The sequence below is a fragment of the Anas acuta genome, chromosome 6 (genome assembly GCF_963932015.1).
Source record: "Anas acuta chromosome 6, bAnaAcu1.1, whole genome shotgun sequence".
NCBI lineage: Eukaryota > Metazoa > Chordata > Aves > Anseriformes > Anatidae > Anas > Anas acuta.
In genome coordinates, this window is record NC_088984.1 from 35,700,381 (window position 1) to 35,721,524 (window position 21,144).

A 21,144-nucleotide genomic window follows, 5' to 3' on the forward strand; every position below is an offset into this window, starting at 1 on the left:
ACCACTCAGAAACTGGGATTTGGAAACTGAATTCGGGGCCCTCCTGCCTGGAAAGCTCCCGAGAGGCGAGGGCTTCACCCACGGTACAAGAGACCTCTGGCAAGGAGGAAAGGTGCTGCTGTACGGGAGGACAACCCCCAGCCTGCTGTGATGTGCTCCTGGCCGAGCAGGAGGGGAACGTGGACGAGGTGATGACCACCCTGTGGTTGTGGGAGCCAAATTAGGAGACGTGAGAGCAAGGCTGCTTTCCCCTGCAGAGGAGGGGTCCTGCAGAACCAAGGGGGATGAGAACAAAACCTTGACAGCTCCCCACCAGAGGGACCACGTTTACCATCTGCTTCACGTAGGAACAGGCTGTCTGGGACAGGCCCAGTCCTGGGAGGTGACTGGCTCTGTATTTTTCACCGTGTGTGTTTCTAAAGTCAGCAAGTAATCCCTCTGTTAGACGTTACATGTATAAATGCCGCTACAAAATGCTCTATTTTATTCCCCTTTCCTCTGTCCTCTTCCACTTGCTCATATTTTTAAGCTCTAATTTAGAGTGGGGTCCTGATGCTGGTTGGATCCACAATTTGCTAACATGATATAAATACTGAGTAAATCCAAGATATCTTCCTCCAAAGAAGAAAGAGAAGGCACAAGGCCCTTTTGCCTTGCAGATCATCTTTGAGTCCCACTGCCATATTCCCACCACCTTTTTCTTGCTTGCAAATGGAGCCAAATACATTTTTTAAATTATTTTTTAATTAAATTTTCCCTATTTAGCTTGAAAACCAGGTGCACCTGTGAGAGGGACAGCAGCTGTTGCCCATTCCCTGGGGTTGATGAGATTTGCCCTGGGCAGGGCAGGTTGCTCACAGGAGCTTGTCTCTCCTTGGGCTCTAACTTTGGGCAATTTGGTATTTTTTTTTTTTTTCCCCCTCTGAAAAGAGGGCAAAAACATATTTAAGCGGTTGCTGCAATCATCCCTCTTTTCTTTGCTCTTCAGGGAGAACTTTCCTGGGGAAGGATGGAGGAGGAGGATGCACGATGAAGGTATGATGGTTTCACTGTGCTGGGCAGCTAAACACCACAACCGCTCTCTCACTCCCCCTCCTTAGGTGAGGAGGGGAAGAAGTAAAGCAGAGAACAAAACACGGGTTCAGATAAGGATAATTTAATTAAAGGGAAATAATAATAATAATTAAAGATTATTATGAACTAAACAATTTAACTAAAAGGAAGAAAAAAGGGAAAGGGGAAAAGGGAGGAGGAAAGGAAAAAAAAGGAGGAAAACAAACAAATAAAACAAATGAAGGCTGTGTGGAAGTGCAGAGGAAAGAAATTCCTCTCTACTTCCCACAAATGAGCGATGATTGACCACGTCCTTGCAGCAGGGCCTCAATGCATGTACCCAGTGTTTAGGAGGAGGACCGATGTTTTCACAGCGAGAGCCCACCCCTCCCCTCTTCCTCCTGTTTCCACCTTTTATTGCTGAGTGTGACACCACATGGTACGGAACATCCCTTTGGTTGGGTTAGGTCAGCTGCCCTGGGGATGTTTCTCTTCTCACTTTTTGCCCACCCCCTAGGAGGGTCGAACAGAGCCCCGATGCTGTGCCAGCACTGCTCAGCAGCAGGCACAACGCTGGGGTGATCCCACTGCTGTTCTGGCTCCAAGTGCAGAGCACAGCACTGTGTGGGCTGCTGCAGGGAACAGTAACATCCCAGCCAGACCCCGTACAGAAGGAGCAATTGGCCTCTGCGCAGAGAGGCACCCAAAAATAAGGCTTGTAGAATAAAACAACAACAAAACCAAACCATTGTGGGCACATCCAGGCTTGGGCTGTGCTGTGCCGGGTCTCACTTCCCATCTACAGGAGGTGCTAGTGGCATTATTGCTGTTAGAGAGCTGGGATAGTATCCCATAAAATGTACCCTGCCACTGAGGTTTGACCTAAAGGGCTGGCCCTCATGTGTGGCTATGCATGGATAATTTATTTAGGTGTTTTGATTTCACATCTTTAATCAGGCTTATTATAATCAGGCTCACCAGCCAGTGGTGGTGCAATCAGTATGTACATGCTGATGCAGAGGCCAATTAGCGGCTGGATGCAGCAAGACTGATGCACCCAAGTGTTGGCCACCAGAAAGCTTTTAGTCTGGCAGCAAAATTTGAAGGTTGGTTACTATTTGGCCATGTGGGAAGGGGGTGAGCTGGATTTACACCCAAGGAGCAAGGGAAAGCATTGGAGTTATTCCGAAACTTGGAATGACCTTGGTGGCCACTTTGTGTAACCCAGCCGGCTTCTTTTTTAATTTATTTTTTGAATTATTTTTGAAACGTAAATCTTAAGTGAGTTGTCACAGTGATGCAACACCCATCCTGCAAACATGCAAGCCCTCTGCACTCGGTGCTTCCCACCACCAAGCCCAAAGCTGCGAGGAATGGCACATCTAACAGGGCTTTCCATCGGCGCTAACCCAGCTGTGTAAATCTGCAACCCCAGGGCATGAAGGGATGAAGCTTTGGGGTCTAGCAGACCAAATCTTTCGGGTTTAGCAGACCGAAACTCTGCCAGGTGTTAGGTGTGACATCTGCAAGGTGAGGAGGAGGAGGACGCCTCGCTCCTGGAGGTGGAGAAGGCTGAAGCGCCTCCAGGCGAGGGAAGGGGTTTCGGAGCATCCCTGTGCCCATACATCTGAGAACAACGCTATCCCCCTGGTATTATTTTTAGAGCACAAGCATTTCTCGTTAAGTAGGAAATGACGACTCTCTTTTTGGGTAGCTCACTGCTGGAAGACGCTCCCGGGAACTCTCTGCTCCCGCACACCCGTGCGTGGCACCAGGGTCCGCTCTCTGCGCGAGCTGAATTCATACAAAAAAAAAAATAAAATAAAACACAAAACCACCACCCGTGCGGGCTCCGGTCGGCGGGGCTGAGATCAGAGATGGCTCCGATGACTCACAGGAATCTATGGAAATAGATCAAAGTAGCAGCACGCGTTTGAAGGGAGCGTTCGGCGGGGAGCAGGGTTTTTTTGACAACCGCTCCGAGCATGAGTCAGAGCGTGGGCTGGCGTGGGCGGCCGCATCTGTGGGTGTCGGACTGAGACAGACGCGGAGAGATGGCTGCAATTAAGTAGTTAGCGAAATGGCTGTGATAGTAGGGTGGATTTAAAGGCGCAGGCTGCGAGGCAGCTCCCTCCCGGCCTGCCTCGGTGGAGGTTTCCACGTTGGGTGCCTGTCGCCCTTCTGGGGCTGGAGGCATCTGGGTCCGCTTCTGGCTGGAGAGCAGCCACCAGCCGGTGGGGACAGGGGGACAGGGGCACGGGGAGGGGTGGGAAGGCAGCGGGCAGGGTGAGAAGGACAGATCTGCATGGAGTGGAAATAGCTGCACAACACCCACGTGCTCTGCGGGACTAGGATCATGCCCAGAGCGTGCAGAAAAGCCAAATCTTTGTGGTTTGGTTTCCTTTTTTTTTTTTTTCCATTTTTTTTTCCACATTTATTTATTTGTTTTGGGCCTGGCCTGGCTCACCTGTGCGTGCCTTGTTCCTGAGCAGTGTCCCAGGGTGGCCTCAAGCCCCTGGAGGGACGGTGGTGATGGCTTGTCTGCCCTTGTGCTTTCTCTCGTGTGGCACCTGGCGAGTAGCTTTCATTAAGAAAAAAAAAATAAAAATTGTTGTTCTTTGAACATTTTTTTCATGATTGCTGAGCATTGGATGATTCATTTTTTTAATTTATAAAAGGGGTGAGCAGCCCAGACAAGGGAATCAGCCCTCCGCGCTTGAATTCTGGTGGAAACCACCCGTGTCTATCAGCAGTGGTATTTTAATGAAGACCTCCTGCGGATTTTTTTTTTATTTATTTTTTGATGATGTCTCTTGGTAAATAGCTGTCCTTCCCCCCTGCCCTCCCTTGGCTGGCCCTGCGAAGGGACACGTGTTGTGGGGATTTCCTTCTCTGAGCAGATGGCTGCTCCGTGGAAAGGAGGATTTATAATTTATTGATATATATATATATTTATTTTTATTTTTTTTGAGAGGGTTCAGCACAGGCCACAGGACTGCTCCTTGATGCGATTGCTACACAGAGCACACTTCAGCGGGGAGAAAGGGTGTTATTTTGAAAATCTTTTATTTTTTTTTAATTGAAGTAGTAGATGTGTAAAATTAATGTATTTTTAAAAGTGGCAGTGTAAGCGCTGCTAAATGCGGCCGCTGTAGCGCTCGCTGCCCACGCAGCTGCAGCAGATTTCCCGGCGCCGTCCTCGCTGCCGCCTTGCAGCCCCCAAAAGGCTCGCCCCGTGGGGCTGCCCTCGTGGCTGGGTGCTGGACATCACGCCTGGTGGCGAGGTGCCCTGTGCCCGCTGTGTGCCTCCTGGGACATCGCTGCAGGTCGTTTCAGGGAACAGACATCACTGGGGACAGCCCAGGTTTACTTCGTGCACGGCATCTTTATTTTCTCCTTGAATTTTCAGCAAGCTGTTGAAATCTTGTTGTCTTGATGTGGAGTTAGAAACCACAGCCGGGGAGGTGGAAGCTTTGCCAGAGCATTTTGTTCAAGTAAAAAATTCTTCTCTATTTTTATTTATTTTTTTATTTTTTAAATTGAAAGTCTCTCCTCTTGCTCAAAGCCGTTCGATGGAAAAACCACTAGCCACCGTTTCTTCCAGATGAATCATCTCTATTTGAAGGTGTTTCGGGTCAGCGTAGTCTGACGGAGCCTGTGCTCGAGTAAATGGACCTGAGGGTGCTCGAAGCTCTGCGAGGGGATGTCAAACAGCAGCACTCCCACGCTCTCCTGGGGCTGTTGAAAAATCAATTTGTGTGAAGCATCCATCCCATCCCGCTGCTTGTTCCCCTCCTGGAACAAAAGCAAAATGAGAAGGCTGTGGGGACTCTCGAGTTACTGTTGTCTTGATTTGCTTTACTCCTAGTCATGGGACTCTGTGTCCAGCAGCTGCTTTTGTGTGGTCGTCAGGACCTCGTACGTACTCTGGCCAGCTTGGAGATGGGGACAGCTCTGTGTTGGGTGCCCCTGGGTGCTCTGTGCCCCAGTGAGGGTGGGGAGATGCAGTGTCACCTGAGAGGAGACCTTATTTCCATGTGACATCTGCTGGTAGAAAGGTGGCACGGCTGCCCTTTAGCAGCAGGACATCAGCCTCGTGGGGTTTTGTTCTCGAGCAGCGCACGCAGCCTCGCAGCTCGCCTGTGTCAGGCTTCTTGGGGTTGGGAGCCAGTAATGCTCGCTGCTGTGGCTCGTTCTGGCAGGCTGGAGAGTATTTGTCCAAGAGGCTTCTCTCTCTGGTTAGTAGGGTTTGCTGGTTCTGCAGAAGAGCTTTCTTAAAAGAAAAAGAAGGGGGGAAAAAAAAAAGGAAGAAAACCCACAAACTGATCTTTGTATTATTTCAGTGGCAACAGGAATTGTGGATGTGAACCAATGCGACACAGCCTAACGCCGTCTCTTCAAAGAAAGACGACCACGTTTTTGCACGGGTACAGAGCTCTCACACCACCACATTTTATTTTATACATCATCATTTTATACGTTATCATTTTATTGGGAACACTCGATCTGCGTTGTGCAGCCTCTGCCCTTTGCAGTACCAAACCTGATGTCTCTCTTACGGGGACGGGGGTGGCTAAACAGAAAATCCCTCCTGCAGCTCCTGCAAATCCACCCCAGCTTGTTCTTAAACCCAGTGCTGCCCTGAGAGCATCGCACATCTCAAGCACGGCCCTCGGTGTTGTGAATGCTGCTGTATGGCGAGGCTGTGTTCTTTTGCTGGCTGTTTAAGAGGAGTGTCGTTCAACAAACAGCAGTTGCATGCATTCACGTCAAGCTAAATCATTCCTTCAAAAGGTTCGCTTGTCAGGTAGTCATTAAAGCGGGTTTCACATCAAAATGATAGTCACTAATACGGTGAAAACATCTCTTACAGCTCTCGGGATTCTTCGGGTGCTTTGTGGGAATGACAGGCCTCCACCGGTACGGAGACGGCTTTGTGGACCTGCATCTTTGTGTCCCTGCCCGAAGACGAGGAAGAGAGCACGCGCGGGAGGAAGAAGGGCATCGCTGAAGGGTTTTTACGTAAATAGGGCGTGAGGGACTGTGCCTGCAGATTTAGTGCAGTGCTCGGGCTCGCTGCAAGGCGGGCAGGCGCCTAAATACGGATTGAGGCGTCTCGCTTCAGCCTAGCTATTTTTGCAAATCCTGGCCCCGGCTTGCGAATTGATGGCACTTCGGTTTCGAGGAGCAGATGGCACCCGCTAGTGATCTGGGACAGCTTTTTTGCATCCGTGTCAGAAATAGACAAAATGCCAGCTGTGGCCCTGCTGGGTCAGCGGAGGTGAGGGCACGGTGATGTGCACAGAGGGGGAGAAGAACCAGGAGCTCCTTTTAGCGGTGCCGAGTGCTTTTCAATGACTTCAAATGCTCTTCTTGCTCGTCTTTTGGAGCACATCAGTTGCCTGTGCAGTAAAATAAATTGCCTGATGTTATTCCGCTTAGGCTTAGACCTTAATTGGTGCAATTCAGCGCTTGCATCCGGAGCCCGGGGAGAGGCGGGAGGCTGTGGCGGCGATGCACGGGCACGGCGTGGCCGTGCCAACGGGAGCCGTGGCTAAAATTAGTGGCGCTAAGCAGGGAGCGGAGGGCAGGAGCTGCGCTGCCCTTGCTTGCCTCCATAAATCAAGTGTTATGGGGTGGGTGGGAAGCCGGCCAAGCTGCTGAGCCATCGGGCAGGAGAGGAGTTTGGTGGTGGCACTTTGGGGCTGCTGGAAAAATGGGGCTGGTGCCCGCTTGTTGGCTTGCTGCTCCCAGCGCTGGCGTTTGGCTGTGCTCTCACCCTGCAGAGGTGACAGCAGATGACCCTGGTTCCTGAGCTCAACCGGCTGCCCAGCCTCCTCGGTGGGTGAAGAAAGCCGAGATGCACCAAGCATGGAGCTGGCATCGCTTCAGCTGAAAACCGGGCTGCGGGCGGGCGAGGAAGCTGATCCGCAGGCACACCCTGCTGGCTTGCAATGAGAGTGCAAAAGGAAACGCAGGCATTTCACAGCCTTCCTAAAATCTTTGCTAACTTTTTCCATGCTACCTCGCTCTTCGTTTTCGTTCCTGAAAGCACGCGTGGTGATGCGTGAGCCGGTAAGTTTTCCTAAGTGGGAGGACTTCTGCAGCAGGTCCCAATGTGTTTGGAGACCTCTCTACCAGATTCGAGTGACTTCAGGGATGATTTTATAACGCGTAGCTTGAAACAGATGATTTAAAGTAGGCTGTGTTTGACACTTCCCCATGCCCTAACAGAGCTAAGCAGTGCTGCCAGTGTGACCACTTTCAGGAGTATTTTACCAGAATAGGAAATGATGCTGTTCTGGAATTTCTCCCAGAGCCATGGGTGATGATTGCCTCCATGTGGCTTTAAACACACAGACACACACACACGTAAATGGAAAAAAAAAAGGCCTCTTTTATCCACAAATAAGCTGTCTGCACTGAGAGTGGTTCTGAAATGGCTTCTGTGGTTAGCAGCATGGCTGAATTGCCTCTGAGCAGGAGGTGTCTTCCAATTGTATCTGGGCTTCGCAGACCAAATGTTGAGGCTGATATTTCGAAGAGTCATGGGAGATCACTGGGATTCCCATTTCAAACCTCTCAGGTGGAACCTGTTTTGAAAAATTGCTGTGTAGGTGAGCACTGGGCTTGTTTAGAGATGTTGGGAACAAAACACCCGTACTTGTTAGCTCTGGAGTGGCTGAATACACATGTCAAGGTGCATACTGCAATTTCATGTATTAGGGACATATTTCATGTTTTCCCCAGCCAAGATCAGGATGAGCACAGCACAGCCCTGCCTGTGAGCCCTGCATGCCCTAGAGCTGCAGCTGTCCTTTCCTGTACCAGCTTCTTGAGGTCATGGCTGAGCTCGCTGGCCCTGAAGACCAGAAACCTCATCTGGAGGTAAGCCACCTTCTTCTTTTGCCATTTTATCATTTATCATCCCTCTATCCGGTGTAAATAATGCTTGTGGGGACTCCAGGTTTTCCTGACTTGGTGGGGAGGAGATGATGTGACCAAACGCAGTGCCTAATTCACTACTTCTGGAAAACCACTTCAAGCCTCTGAAGGAAAAATCATCATTAAGATGATGATTCAACTTTCACGCACCCAGTACACCATGCCCCTGTTCAGAGCTGGTTTGGAAGTCCTCTCTCAGCCCCTTCCCCAGAAAGGGTGGAAGCCCTTTGCTGTTGTGGAGAGGGGTTTGAGTGCTCCATCCTGGGCGCCGTGAAGCTTGCAGTGATCACCTTTGTGTTTGCAACACATTTTACCCTTTAATAAGGTCTTCATCTTCACGAAGAATTATTATTATTATTATTTTACGTGCCACCTACTAGTAGAGCAGAAAACAGATGTAGTTTTGCCTGGGACAAAGACAGATTTTTGTTTCAGCAAGGACACCAACAGGCTGGGTTTCTTGCTCTATAGGGTCGTCTTGGCAGCACCATGGTGTGCCCCTGTTTGTACCCGGCTCAGCAGGATGCTTTTCTCTGTCACCCACCGGGGGCAAAGCTCAGAGCAAGACGCCAGGCCAGGCTGCTGCTGCTAGGGGTGTATTCCTCACCAAAACTTCCAGAAACGTTCAAAGGCAGAAGCCCAGCTCCAGAGCTGCAGTATCGGCTTGCACCTGCAGGTTGTGCTTGAGGACAGCTTTTCTGCTCAGCTCCCACTGCCCGCAGAGTCCTGTCCTGCAAAATGACGCACTTTCTGTCTTGCTTCTCCCAGCTTATATTTGTCGAGGAAATAAGTTATTATTGCTTGCGTTTGCCCGATTACTTCGGCATTTGTATACGTCTGTAACGAGCTTGTGATAAGTTGGGGTGAGATAACCATTGCCCAGCAAAATAAGCAGCAAATAGAACAACTTCCTTAATAATTAAAACCCATGCAGATATATGCTTGTGTGTGTTTATGGTACTTTTATATGATGCCAGCAGTGCGTGAAGCACTTCAAAGAGTTGGAAGACAGATCCTTGCCCTGCAGGACTTGCAAAGCAAACAGAAATTTGGGGAAGGGCAGCAGAGGCAGTGGTTACACCTGAACGGTAACGCTATCAGTTGCATAATGAACTTCATTGGCATGAGGAAGATGCTGGGGCTGATGCATTTTCTATGATCAGGGCTTTTTTTAGGTTTGCTTTTCTTTGTTTGTTTTCCAAGAGGAAAGATACCTGCCTGACCACACCTACTGATGTGTTGGTTCCCAAACTCTGTGAAATGTGGTGAAAGTTGGGGCTAATTTCCCTGTTGCAGCAGGGAAGGGCTACGTCTTGGATTGCTAAATGGAGAACTCACTCAAATACAGCATGCACAGGAAGAAGTATGGAAAACAAGTTGAATTTAGTTTTATTTTGTTTTGCCTGAAGGCTTTGCTGCCGTGCTGTACAAGAAAAGCCATCACTCGTTTCTGCATATCCACTTTGCATTTCTTTTAAGCGTGGTCCTTTCTTGATTCTCCTTTTTCTCACACATGAGAAAAATGTTATTTTGGATGAAGCTGTTGCTGTGGGATGAGCCGTGGTGCTGTGCCAGGAAGTAAGCAAACAAATAAAAAAGGGCACTTGCGCTAGCGGTTGCACAGTTTTGTGCATCACAACTCTTCTCCCACCAGTCAAAAACATTTTTATGTCCTCCAGTAGCTTTTCTGACCTACTGGCCTTGGCTCATAGTGCCACAGTGGCGTTTGCGAGATAGCCTGTAAGAGCAATGAGAGACACACACCCTGCTTGGTAGACGAGCCTCCTGTAATGCAGTAGTCCTGTTGCTTATCTAGAACGCAGTTTGAAGTGATGAACAATTACCTTTGACTAGCATGAGATTGTATTTGGGTGGGGAAGGAAATCTGCCAGTGACTTTGCACATGGCTATGTGCTCATTTGTCACGGCTCGTGCTGCTGCCAGAGTCCACGGAGGCACCGTTCTCCCCAGACTGAGCATGGGCACCATAGCCTGCCCTCTGAACAGCTGCTTTTTTGGTGGAGGACACCAGACCAGGTTGCTCCAAGCCCCATCAAGCCTGGCCTTGAAGGCTTCTAGGAGCCGGGTAAGATCCTGTCCCAGCAGAGACGTACCAAACGTAGCAGACAGCAACCACAAGGTGATGGGTTGCAGCTTGTCCCTTCAGCTAACATGTCTTTTTTTCTTCTCCCTGTGACATAATTCCAGCTGAATGCTCTTGGAGATTCAGAAACTACCACGTCACTTGTGGGCAAGTGGAATTTCAGCTTTGGAAGTGAGTCACCCCCTTGGAGCCACGGAGCACACAGTGACTCCCTTGAGCTGCAGGGCAGTGACTAGCACTTGTAGCTCCAGCCCTCAGCCTTTAAGCAGAGCAGGCGTAGGCCTACAGAAAAATTACTGTAGATATTACTGATCATTTGCAAATAAACAGTAAATGATGCTACTCTGCTGTCCCAAACTAACTGCTGTTTCCCAGCTGCTTCAGCAGGGAAGGCTGAGGGCCAAGAAAACTCTTGGCTGCTGGCTTGCTGTCCTCAGCTGCTCTGCGTGCTGGAGGTTGTGGTCTTCCCTGTCATGTTGCTTGCAGAGTTCGCTGAGTCTGTGCCCTGAACTGGATTTGGGCAGCGTTTTCTTGAAGAAAAGCACGTTTTCAGGCAAATGTTTAATGAACTTCACACAGCAGTCAGCGAGGAGTTAATTGTTAAGATTTCAAGGGTTCGGGTGCTTGACGTGGAATAATTTCACCTAGTGTGTCATGACCATGGCATTCATCTTGAAATCGGTTTACAGGCCCTGCACTGGAGGCAAGAGTTGTTCTTGGCTGAAGGCCTGAGAGGGAGCTAGCTGAGCTGCTGTGTGCTATTTCTGATTCCCCAGTACTCCGGGGAGGGATGAGTAAGGGCCCAGCCCAGCCTCCTGCAAACACAAGTCATTGCGGGGCATTGTTCCATGGGGCTTTCTGTGTTGTCTGGGGCACCTGTGTGGCCGTGCCCAGCCATCAGGGACCGGGGGCAGAGCTCTGTTAAGCACTGCACAAACACAGAGTGAAGAGACCAGTGCTGGTAATTTAGCGTCTTCAGATGGAAACTTTAAACACCTTTGGGGCTACCAAATGGGGCTGCTCATTGTGCCTCGGTTCCCCTGCTGGGTCGGCCTGGTGTTGGCGTGCTGGCCTAGCAACGAAGGCAATATATTTTTGTAATACGGTGAGCGGTTATGAGACACCACGAAACCTTAAACAGACCTTGGCAGGAACAGTTTTGTTGGATGTGTAATCAATCTAAATAGACCCGCTGATGTCTGCCACGAGCCCACATGACTGCCTTGGGTTTCAGCAGCTCGGCCGGGACAGCCTGGAGGCTGAGGAGCCGGGCCCGGGAGCACAAGGCCGCCTTTGTGAGCAGGGCCTGCCCCACAGCGAGCTCCTGCTCCCTCTGCTCCTGCTGCCTCCAGCCAGAAGCAGCATTTGCAAATGAGCAGAGGCAGGGAAGTTCCCCTGCTCATTTTAGAAAAGCGGGGCCAGAAGCAAGAAAGGACTGCGGGCTTGCCACGTGCGGGCTGCCATGCGTGCTGCCAGGCCTCGCAACGTCTGCGGGGCAGGGATGCCTGAGTGCTCTGGGGGGTTGGATAAGGAGCTGATGGCAAGCGAAAGCTACAGCTCTATAAAAAAGCACTATAAAAGTTACTCGTGATTTTCTTGTCCTCAGTACTTGCTGTGGTGTCCTTTGCCTGCTCCATGGGACATAACCTCCTGGCTGGGGGGAGCAGCCCATGCCAGAGCCTGTCAGATCTGGCGATGCCCCTCAGGAAAAGCTAAACCTGTACGCTTCCATCTCAGGCCACAGTTAATAATTGATCTTCCTCAGATGCAAGCTGCATGCTTGTAAGAAAATAAAAACAAATAAAATAAATCTGTGCCCTGAGAAAATGTCCCTATGCCTGAATGTGAACTGCTAATGAGTAACTTCAGCAGTTACTTCAGTTCAGGGGAAAAAATGTGTAAACACTTTTGTGTGAGCCATAGTTAAAACTCTCAGCTCTGCCTCTCAAAAGTATTGCCATCTAGGCTGTACTTTGCTGTATGTGTGAGCATTTCTTTTTCTAACCTGAAACTGGGGGTCTCATCCATAGGTTTAGGCTGAGTAAGCCAAGACAACGTACATGACCGTCCTTCCTAGGTAAAACCTTGTCATGGGTGAGGAACAAGACCCAGAAACTCTGATCCCTAATACCTCCTTGCTGTCCTCAGATGGCTCCATAACACCCTGCTAAAGGGTTCTGCAGTTCCCTCGGTTGGCTGGACCCAAGATAAGGTCACAGTGGCTCCTCCAGCTCGAGTGCAAGCTATCTTTGGGTAGGGCTTTGGAAGTCAAGGGTCTAAATTATGCAACTAATACATCTAAAGTGTTCTCACAGTTGCATGTGATGATGATTTTTCCTGATTTTAATGGCTTATATGATTCACTCAATGATAAAAAGACTTAAAAGCAATGTTGTAGATGAACTCTCTCATTTATGGTGTGACAAGCATTTGACTTTTTAGCCATTCCTCATGTGTTTGAACCGCATACTTCAAAGACATAAACAGGTGTGAATGGTGACTGGAGACTGTTGAAGGAGTGCAGGGGATCAGGGAACTCCAAAAACCACACGGAAGAGAAGGCTGCATGGTCTCCTGTGTTACATGACATTGCCCACTAGTGAAGGTGACCGCAGTCTGTGCAATACCACTTCTATCGTGTATTTTGGTTCAGTCTTGTCTTCTCAGCATGAACATACCCTTTTCTCTCCATCTGAAGAACCCTCTGCAATGAAGTGCACGAGCTCTGCAGGTCCTCCTACCTCCTGAAGCTCCTTGTGGCTCCACTGGCAGCCTCGCCAGGTAGCCAGCAATGTTTGGCACGGCGGCAGGAACCCTGGAGATCACCTGTGGTGTTAATGCCCCTGCTGTAAGGGGAGAGGTGAGCACTGCTTGTGACAGCTCGTTCACAACTTTGTGTGCATCCAAGTCCTCCTTGCAGCAGCTTTAAGGAACCAGAGCTGTTCTGGTTTTGTCTGCCTGAGTACATGGTGTTCAGCATGGGGTGCTGGAACCTGTTATGCTGTAATGATTGGCAGTAAGGTTTAACACATAGCAACAGACCTTAGATGGCACGCCTGAAATCTGCAATGTCAGTGTTGAGTTATTTCCACCTAGAATAAGGAGGATGCCAAGGATCTTAGCATCTCAGTTCGGTCTCATGGCTTAGCATCTTTCTCAGCTTAGCACAGCCTTCATGGGCATCACAACCTCTGTGAGATCTGCGATGATATGAAACAGCCTTGGCGTTTTGCAGCACTTCATCCAGCATTATAGGATGATGGCTTTTAGTTAAAGGTTGAAATATATGATGTATATAATGTATCTTTTTGTACTGTAGAAATAAAATCCGAACTGTGCTTGTGGTCATCATAACCTAATGCTTTAGAAAACCAGCTCCTTGCTCTGACTGGGAAAACCTGGACAATTGTTTGCTTTGTTCTTCACAAATATTGTTTAAGAGCACGCATCTTAAACAGCTGTCTGTATTGTCAACAGACTGCTTAACCGTAATGGCAATTGCTTTCTGCATCTGGAAAGATACGCCGTGCCTTATCTGTGCTGCTGCATCCTTGTTATAGCTACCTGCTTATTAATATGACCAATTCGTAGTAATTTTTTTTTTTTTTGCTTGCTCAAGTTTAGCCAAAATTCACAGGATTTGGGCCCAACTTTAGTCCAAGGACTAGAATTTTAACATGTGCTTGCGTTTTTTCTTGTTTATTGCTTTCTTCTTCCCTTGCTTACAAACCCCTCTGTGCCTCCTGCCAGAAGAACCACAGCATCTGGGATTTCTGCTCGCCTTTCTCTCCGATTAACGTAGCCCCACTGCCTTCACATCTTCTGCCTACTTTGGTGTCCTCTCCGTTCTGCAGGGGGATGTGTGGAGGGAGAAGGAACCTCTCCGGGTCCTGCCAAGCGGAGGCGGACGTGCGCAGCATCGACAGCGGGTGACTCACGGGTGAGATGTCAGCTATGTGACCTTCCAAGCTGTGGCTCGGTGCCAGCCCCAAGGCTGGCTCGGGATGTCTCCTGCTTTCTTTGTCATCACTCTGCAGGCTTTTCAACCTCCTGCTCTTCCTGAGGCAGCTGCTGAAGCACTTGACCACTGGCGCCACTTTCTCGCCTCGGCTCAAGTATTGAAACAAGTACATCGTCATTTGTGGCTTTTTGGTTTTGTGTGCGTTTTTTTTTTCCCACCTCCAGATGAACAAAAAAAGACATCTTCCCCTTGCTGTGTGTCAGGCCTCCTGGGATGCCTTAGCATATCCAAAAATGCCGTAAAGCCATCCAGATGCTTCCCAGACGCAAGACACCGTGTTCACGCTGCCTCGACTTTCGTACCACAGCCTCTGTTTTACCCAGGGTGCTCCCTCCCCTGTGCCACCGGGACACCGGGGCAGTGAGGTCAGAGACCCCGCTATGCAACGCGGGGATTTGCACTGTGTCGGGGGGTTTAGGGCAGCCTCCCTGCTGCCCTCACGCTAATCTTGGAGTCTGCTCGCGGGGCCAGGGCAGTCGGCCCCGATGTGTGTGTCCCTGGTGGCTTAACGTGAGTGAAGGGGATGTCAAAGCCCAGCATTGCGTGGAGGAGACGCTGCCACAGAGCTCACCAGCGGGCTCTGGCTTGCAGCTGCTTTCAATAATTCCCATTTCCTGTGTGGCAGCATTCATTTCCTTGCAGATCTCACTTGCAACATTTGCTCCCCCAGGTTTTGTCAGAGACGACTTTCCTCACAGGAGAAGAGTCCATTTTTTGTTTTATTTGCCCTCTGCACAGTTGCTCTGAGTGAAGAACTTCAACTATCCCACTACCTTCATCTTCTATAACCTCTTGGCACCTTCAAGGCGAGGACTAAAGGCTTTTTTTTTTTTTTTACAAGCAATTTCATAGAGGCATCACATGGTCTTTAACAAGCCGGCACAACCCTCTGCATGCACGCCAGCCTAGGACATCCCCTTCTGCCCGAGGAGAGATGGAGAACCTGCTGCCACCCCCTGCCACCCCTTCTGGTAGCTGAAGGTTGAGTGGTTCAAGATCCAGCTGGCTGGCTTTATAAACCAACCCTGAACCAGGCTTGCAAAGGTTGCACCTGTAGCTCTGGCGGCACAGCTGCCTCTTACCCATGCCCTTGAGCCGCACTGGGCAGGAGGTGAGAGAGGCGCAGGGAAGCCAGCCTCTTCCTGCTGCAGTCAGGCTGCAGCCAGCCTGCTCTGCCACGGCTCGTTTCAAAGTGCCCGGTGCTTGACCGAGGAGCTGGGTGACAGCCTCTGATCTCCCACGCGATGCCCATCTGGTTTTTAAGACACAGGTCTCAGCGTGCCAATGAGTGGCCCTGAAAATTACAAGACAGATAAGCAAGCAAGAAAGCACAGCTGTAACACTATCCGAGGTGCTGTTTTTTTTGTCCTCCCAGTAATGTTGAGAAGGCGACATTTGATCCGGCTGGATACCACCAGTTCAGGGACACAACGAAAACTAGTGGCCTTTTTTGTTTTGTTTTGTTGTTTTTTTTTGAAACTACCGATACCTGTGAAGAAAAGATCCAATCCTTGTGGTTGTCTCTGCCAAAATAACCATGCCAGCCGATTCTGAACAGTTTAATGCCATTCGGCTGGGGTGCAGGGGAGGCCCAGAGCTGAGCCAAATATTTGGAAGATGAGCAGCAGCATTCCAGTGCATGCATCCCTCTGCTTATCCTGGGTACAGCGTAGCCAGGCTGAGGGCATAATCTGCATATTACGGATGTTTGCAGAAGATTATCACTCACTAGCATGTGAACTCTGATTGATTATTTCCAGTTCTAGCAATCATTAACAACGACTAGTAGTCTAAGAACAACTCTTTATTTCAAAGGGTAGGATTTATCCGGCTTAGCATCGAGCCACGCTGCGTAGTTGTCACGTTTATCTCTTCAGTCAAACAGCAGTACATCCTTCTGCTTGTGCTATTCAGCTCTGAATTTCACCTTTCATACTAATAAAATATGTTGACACATCGAGCAATGTAACTGATAGGTAAAGCAGAACAGGATGAGTCACTGTTTTTAAACTTTTATGTTAGCACGTGCTTTCTTTACGAGAGCATATCAATCAAAAGACCAAGAGATACAAATTCAGAGAGAGGGAACAAGAGGAAAAGGTTGTGGAAATACACAAGGTGCAATAAACTGAAGCTGAACAGCACCAGAATACATATAATGAAAGTCCAGGAAATAAACCAAATGTAACTTCTTGACTAAACATGATTGCGACAGAGAAATAATTGTAAGTAATACATGGCCTTCTTCATCCCGAGAGCTTTCCTAAAACGTCTTTCTGTTCATCTCCAGTGCTAACACTTAGCATACCTTTGAACGTTTAAAGAAAATAAATAGAAGTAATAAATAAACCAAATAGTGGGTGAAATATTTTGACTGTTGTGAACGCCACCAGGAGTATCTACTTTCACATTAGTGATCTAAATGGTTTCTCTTCTGCTGGTGGAAAAAGGAGATGCTTCAGGTAAGTTAGAGGCAATTTTCGTTCAGTGTTTGTATTTAACCCTGTTGGTGTCAGGGGGGTGCTGTAGGAGAATGCAGCTCTCTTTGGAAGCTGGGTTTTAAGAAAGTCTCTGTGTCCTAGACCAACTTTATGAAATGTTAATATGTTTGGAGATCCAGAAAGAGTTATCCAAAAGCTTTCCTTCAGCTGTCACAAGTTGCTGTTGTAGCCACCCTGAAGAGATCTCAGAGAGCTTCAGAGCAGGTATTTCTTGCCCAGTGTCTATCAAATGCTGCTGCTCTGAGACTCCGAGCTTTGACCCCAGTGACTGCAGGAAACCTCTGCAGCACGTAATGGATTTGACACCTGGGGTAAGTTTTCATCAGTTGTCTTGAGTGGCTCCTGCTAACACTGCATTTATTTGGATCACTCCTAGGATGCCACGGGGCTGTGTAACACTGGAAAAGCCTTGCCCTGTTGTGAGATTTTGTGATCCTGCTGCAGACAAGGTGCAGTCAGTCCAAACTGGGGAGGAAGCAGAAAGGTGGCTGGCTGGCTGATGTTTTCCTCACTACAGGTACGCTGATGATTGCACACCTTTGGCCCAAAAGGCACCGTTCATTTTTGCACATATTCTCCTAAAGTCCTCTTTTAGCTGCAGCATCTTCCCAAGATAGCCTGGCGCTGGTCTCATTGCTCAGGTGTCCGTTTGCTCTCCTGACCTGGTTTTGGCAGAGCTGATGATCCTCAGGTGTGTAATGAGAGCCTCGTCTAAAGCAGTGTATCTAGCAAAGCGTCTGAAGGTAAAAAATAGTATTGTGTGGGCTCCTGGTGGGCTCTCAGATTAGGCCCGTGATGTCTTGGATGGCTGCTGTGGGGGATTATAAGGTAATTTTGTGTGCAAGGACATGACAGAATTAGGGGTGCTCTGGTAATTCCAGAAGTGAGATCAATAGAGCAATATCATCCCGACAGACGAGTGGCCTGGCTCTGTGCTTTCTCACAAGGACATCTCACTGCCTGCGGCTCTTTGTTGATCGAGCCACTCGATGAAACTTTATCTAAATATTCCAAATATCCAAGCACTTGCTCATCGTTTAAAAATTGCCTGTGACAGGAAGGCTGTGAAGCCTGTGGTCCGACAACATCCCTTTCCTGTGGTGCAAGGCCAAGTGTACAGAGGGAAGCGAAATTATCAAAATCTCTCGGCTGCTGCCCTTCCTTTGAGCTGCCCAATGCCACGTCTCACCCAAGGCTCCTCAGAAGATGACTCACAGATTTGTGGTGTGAAAGTCCTCTCCCCCAAAGAGGAGAATTCCCATTCACCAGTTCTGAGCCCTGACAGTGCGCCCCAGTTAAATCGCTGCCCGAGGGGAAGGGGCTCGGGCACGTGTGTGGGAACGAGCGCCTTTGCCACCAGAGATAACGTCATGCCAGAAACGCTCCGAATTTCAGCAGCGCAACCCAGACAGGCGAGGCAGAAGCCCACGTAATTGGGTCTAATACTGCTATGGAAACTATGCCGAGGGCTAAAAATATGCCTTAAAAAGCAGAGCCTTTTCTCGTGCGCTCTTCCACACCGTGTATGAAAAGATGGAGGGTTGTGAAGCAGGAAAGCATGACGTGAAGATGCTCTGTGACAGCAGTGAGCTCTAAAGAAGCACAATTCTCCTGCTTTCACAAATGTTTCAAGTGCACCAAAATTTACTTAGGAAAATTGTGAATGTTTGTCTTCTCGTGAGTCAGACCGAACACACATGCATTTAACCACTAACCTGGCTACTTGCAAAAACTGCTGCTTAAACCAGGCTGCTTTATAGCCTTGATTATTCCTTCCATCCTTCTTCTTTTTTTTTTTTTAGCTTTTTTATCTCTGAAGCCAGTTTCCCAATCCCAAAGTCCCCACTGGCCTACTGCTGTGGAACTGTTCAAAAGTCCTTGTCTAAACATTAAACACCCTTGGAGCGTGGCGGTACACGGTGTGCAGCCATGTGGTGCGGTTGCTGGTTTCGGCTTGCTACCACAAGGTTGGTAGCTGAGGACCAGGAGCAGGAGGAGAAGGTTCAGGTTTGCTCCCTCTCCCCGGCCTGCTCTGCTATCCAGAACTGAGCTGCAGTTTGGCACGGCTCGCCTGAGTTAAGCATTAAGTATAGCTGTGGGTTGAATGCATGGGGTTTGTAGCATTATGGTAGGTGTATCATAGGGCAAACAGAATGCAGGGTGTTGGAGGCATTGGGATATTCCTCTTGTAGGTAAGCTGTTGGCCTCTGAAGGTGAATCCTCTGATGTAGAAAGAGTTTTGCACCTGAAGAGTGCTATAACCAGTAATGTGCATGAGGAATTCAGCTGCTGTCTCGCTGGGGATGATGAAAGGAAACAGATTAACAAACAGGGTAATGGCAAAAAAAAATAAAATGTGGCCAACAGGCTGAACAATTAAAAACATACTTCTGAAATTGCAATGCAATTTGTCCGTGTAGCTGCGAGGAGGTTGTGTCCCCAGTTCCTCTGGTAGAGATACAGCTGACACATGGATGTGGGAGTAAAGAAATAAGGCTACCTGTCAGTCATGTTTTACCATTAGAGCTAGAGCATTACTTGGGCATTAAGAATGCATGTTTTCTTGTGTTCGTGTGGCTTTCCTTTGGAAGTCTGAGCCAGAAAAGACCTGGCAATTTATGTTTTTAGTGCATGCTCATTCAGTTGTACTTTAAATAAACAATATTCCTTTTTTTTCCCCCTTTAACACCCGTCACTTTTCCTCATTTGACTTCACAGCAGTTAACGAAGCAGGTCAGTGCTGAAAACCAAGCTATGGGTAAGAGACCAAGACACCCCATCAATGCCAAGAGCAGGGAATGAACTTTGTCCTGAGTCTCCACTCCTGATACTCAGGTTAGGAGATGAGTTAAAAAAGAAGCATTTAATTTTATTTATTTTATTTTTTTTTATTTTAAGCACCTTCTTGGCAATTTATTCAAAATCAAATGGCAATTCCCTGGCTCTGAAGTGTTTCTTTGATTTCATCCATGACTTTGTGTCAGTCCTGGCAGATCATCCTCAAGAAACTCGCTTCTCTGATTTGCTTACTCTGCCGTCTGCACTACAAGAACTTTGTATGCTGTCTCTTAATCATGCTAGGAATGCCTCTGGCCCCTTTAGCCTGTCTTCATGTCAGTCTAAGCAAATCCTCCAAATATCTTTGCTGCTTTCCTTTGAATTCATCCCTTACTGCCTTACTATGCGGAACGAGCTGATGAGATACGAGCTATGGCCTCATTGATGTGCTACACATAGGGCAGATGATTTCAGATTTTTGCTATTGCTTGTCACTTGAGGTCACTCCCTCCCTCAGCTATTACCTTCCAGGTAAATTATTTCTCTCAGTTTTTTTCCCCCTCGTTGGATTTCTGAGCTATCATGCTTAAGTATTTTACCCACCATTTTCTTTGATTAAATTGTAACTTTATTTACTGATTATGGTTCTCCGCTCAGAGGCGGCTGCGCTTTATCCCTTGTGCAATACAAGAGGAAATGTTCCTTGTGGCTGAGCACCTTTCCTTTGAATTGAGATCAAAATGTTAGCCTCACAAAATAAAAAATAAAAGTACTGTTAGGGCCCGCTGCTAGAGTGAGTAGGAATACACGAATAGAGTCAAGATTGTGGCATCTGGTCCTTGCTTCTCCTTTGGAAAGCATTGCCCAGCAACAAATGAAATGGAGCCAACATAACCATTTAAAGTAGCAAAGTAAACAGTTCATGGCGTAGTCAAGATAATCCTTAATTTCTGCTGCTTATCTGAGATCTGTCCTGCCGATCTGATGGAGGATTTAACCTTCCTGAAAGCTGTTGTCACTGGATGCGCTTGAACTGGGAAGACCTCTTTCCACCTGCTTTTCAGAGCTCTTTCTCCTAGAAGATTAACACTGCTTTTAGAAAGAAAAACCTCTGAAATGTAGATTATTTTGAGAGGGCTAAACTAGGAATATTTTTCTATAATACAGAGTAAGCAAAATACTTATAAAACTAATGCCCATTTGAGCGATTTTATTTTTTCCTGAAGAAACATGGCATCTTAAATTGGCTCTCGTAATTTTTGTCTTACAAAAATACACGGGTAGTTGTGGATATTAAAAGAGAATCGTAGGTTTATGGTTATTGCCAACCACGTCACTGACTCAAAAGTTAGAGGGAATTTTAATTTCAAATTACTTCGCAGTATGTTGGAAAGTGTTTTTGTCATTTTCTGTTCCTCTTGGGATACGATGTGAAGCACAATGACAGAGCAGACAGCCTGTCTTCTGTTTTCAAAAAGACAAGTAATGTCATGCTGTTCAAGGGGGAAATCAGAAGGGGTTTTCACAGAGGTATGGGAAAGCACAGTGTAATATCTGAATCAAAACAAAAATTAGAGGCAGTCTAATAGGTTTCAAGTACAACATTTTTCACAAGCAAATGGCCCTGTTTCTGATGCTCTCCCTTCTGCATTTCCTAGGGCCTAATTTAAAATCATCTTTAAATAAAGACTCTCTGGTCTACCTGTGCCTTTGGCAAAAGAATTGCTCTGTGAAATTTCTTA

At 48.0% G+C, this 21,144-nt stretch overlaps 2 long non-coding RNA genes across 6 annotated transcripts; both read left to right on the plus strand.

The window, feature by feature from the left end:
- Positions 1-851: 851 nt before the first annotated feature.
- On the plus strand, positions 852-15,088 carry LOC137858578 (uncharacterized). 5 transcript variants are annotated; one of them, XR_011097856.1, is made up of 5 exons: positions 852-1,035; positions 7,804-7,941; positions 12,801-12,962; positions 13,853-14,042; positions 14,140-15,088. It is a non-coding gene; the product is annotated as an uncharacterized lncRNA (long non-coding RNA). The 5 variants fall into 5 exon arrangements; XR_011097858.1 differs by having other exon boundaries at positions 13,957-14,042; XR_011097859.1 differs by lacking the exon at positions 12,801-12,962 and having other exon boundaries at positions 13,957-14,042.
- Positions 3,580-6,494, plus strand: LOC137858580 (uncharacterized). Its single transcript, XR_011097862.1, has 2 exons — positions 3,580-5,480; positions 5,927-6,494. It is a non-coding gene; the product is annotated as an uncharacterized lncRNA (long non-coding RNA).
- Positions 15,089-21,144: the final 6,056 nt, after the last annotated feature.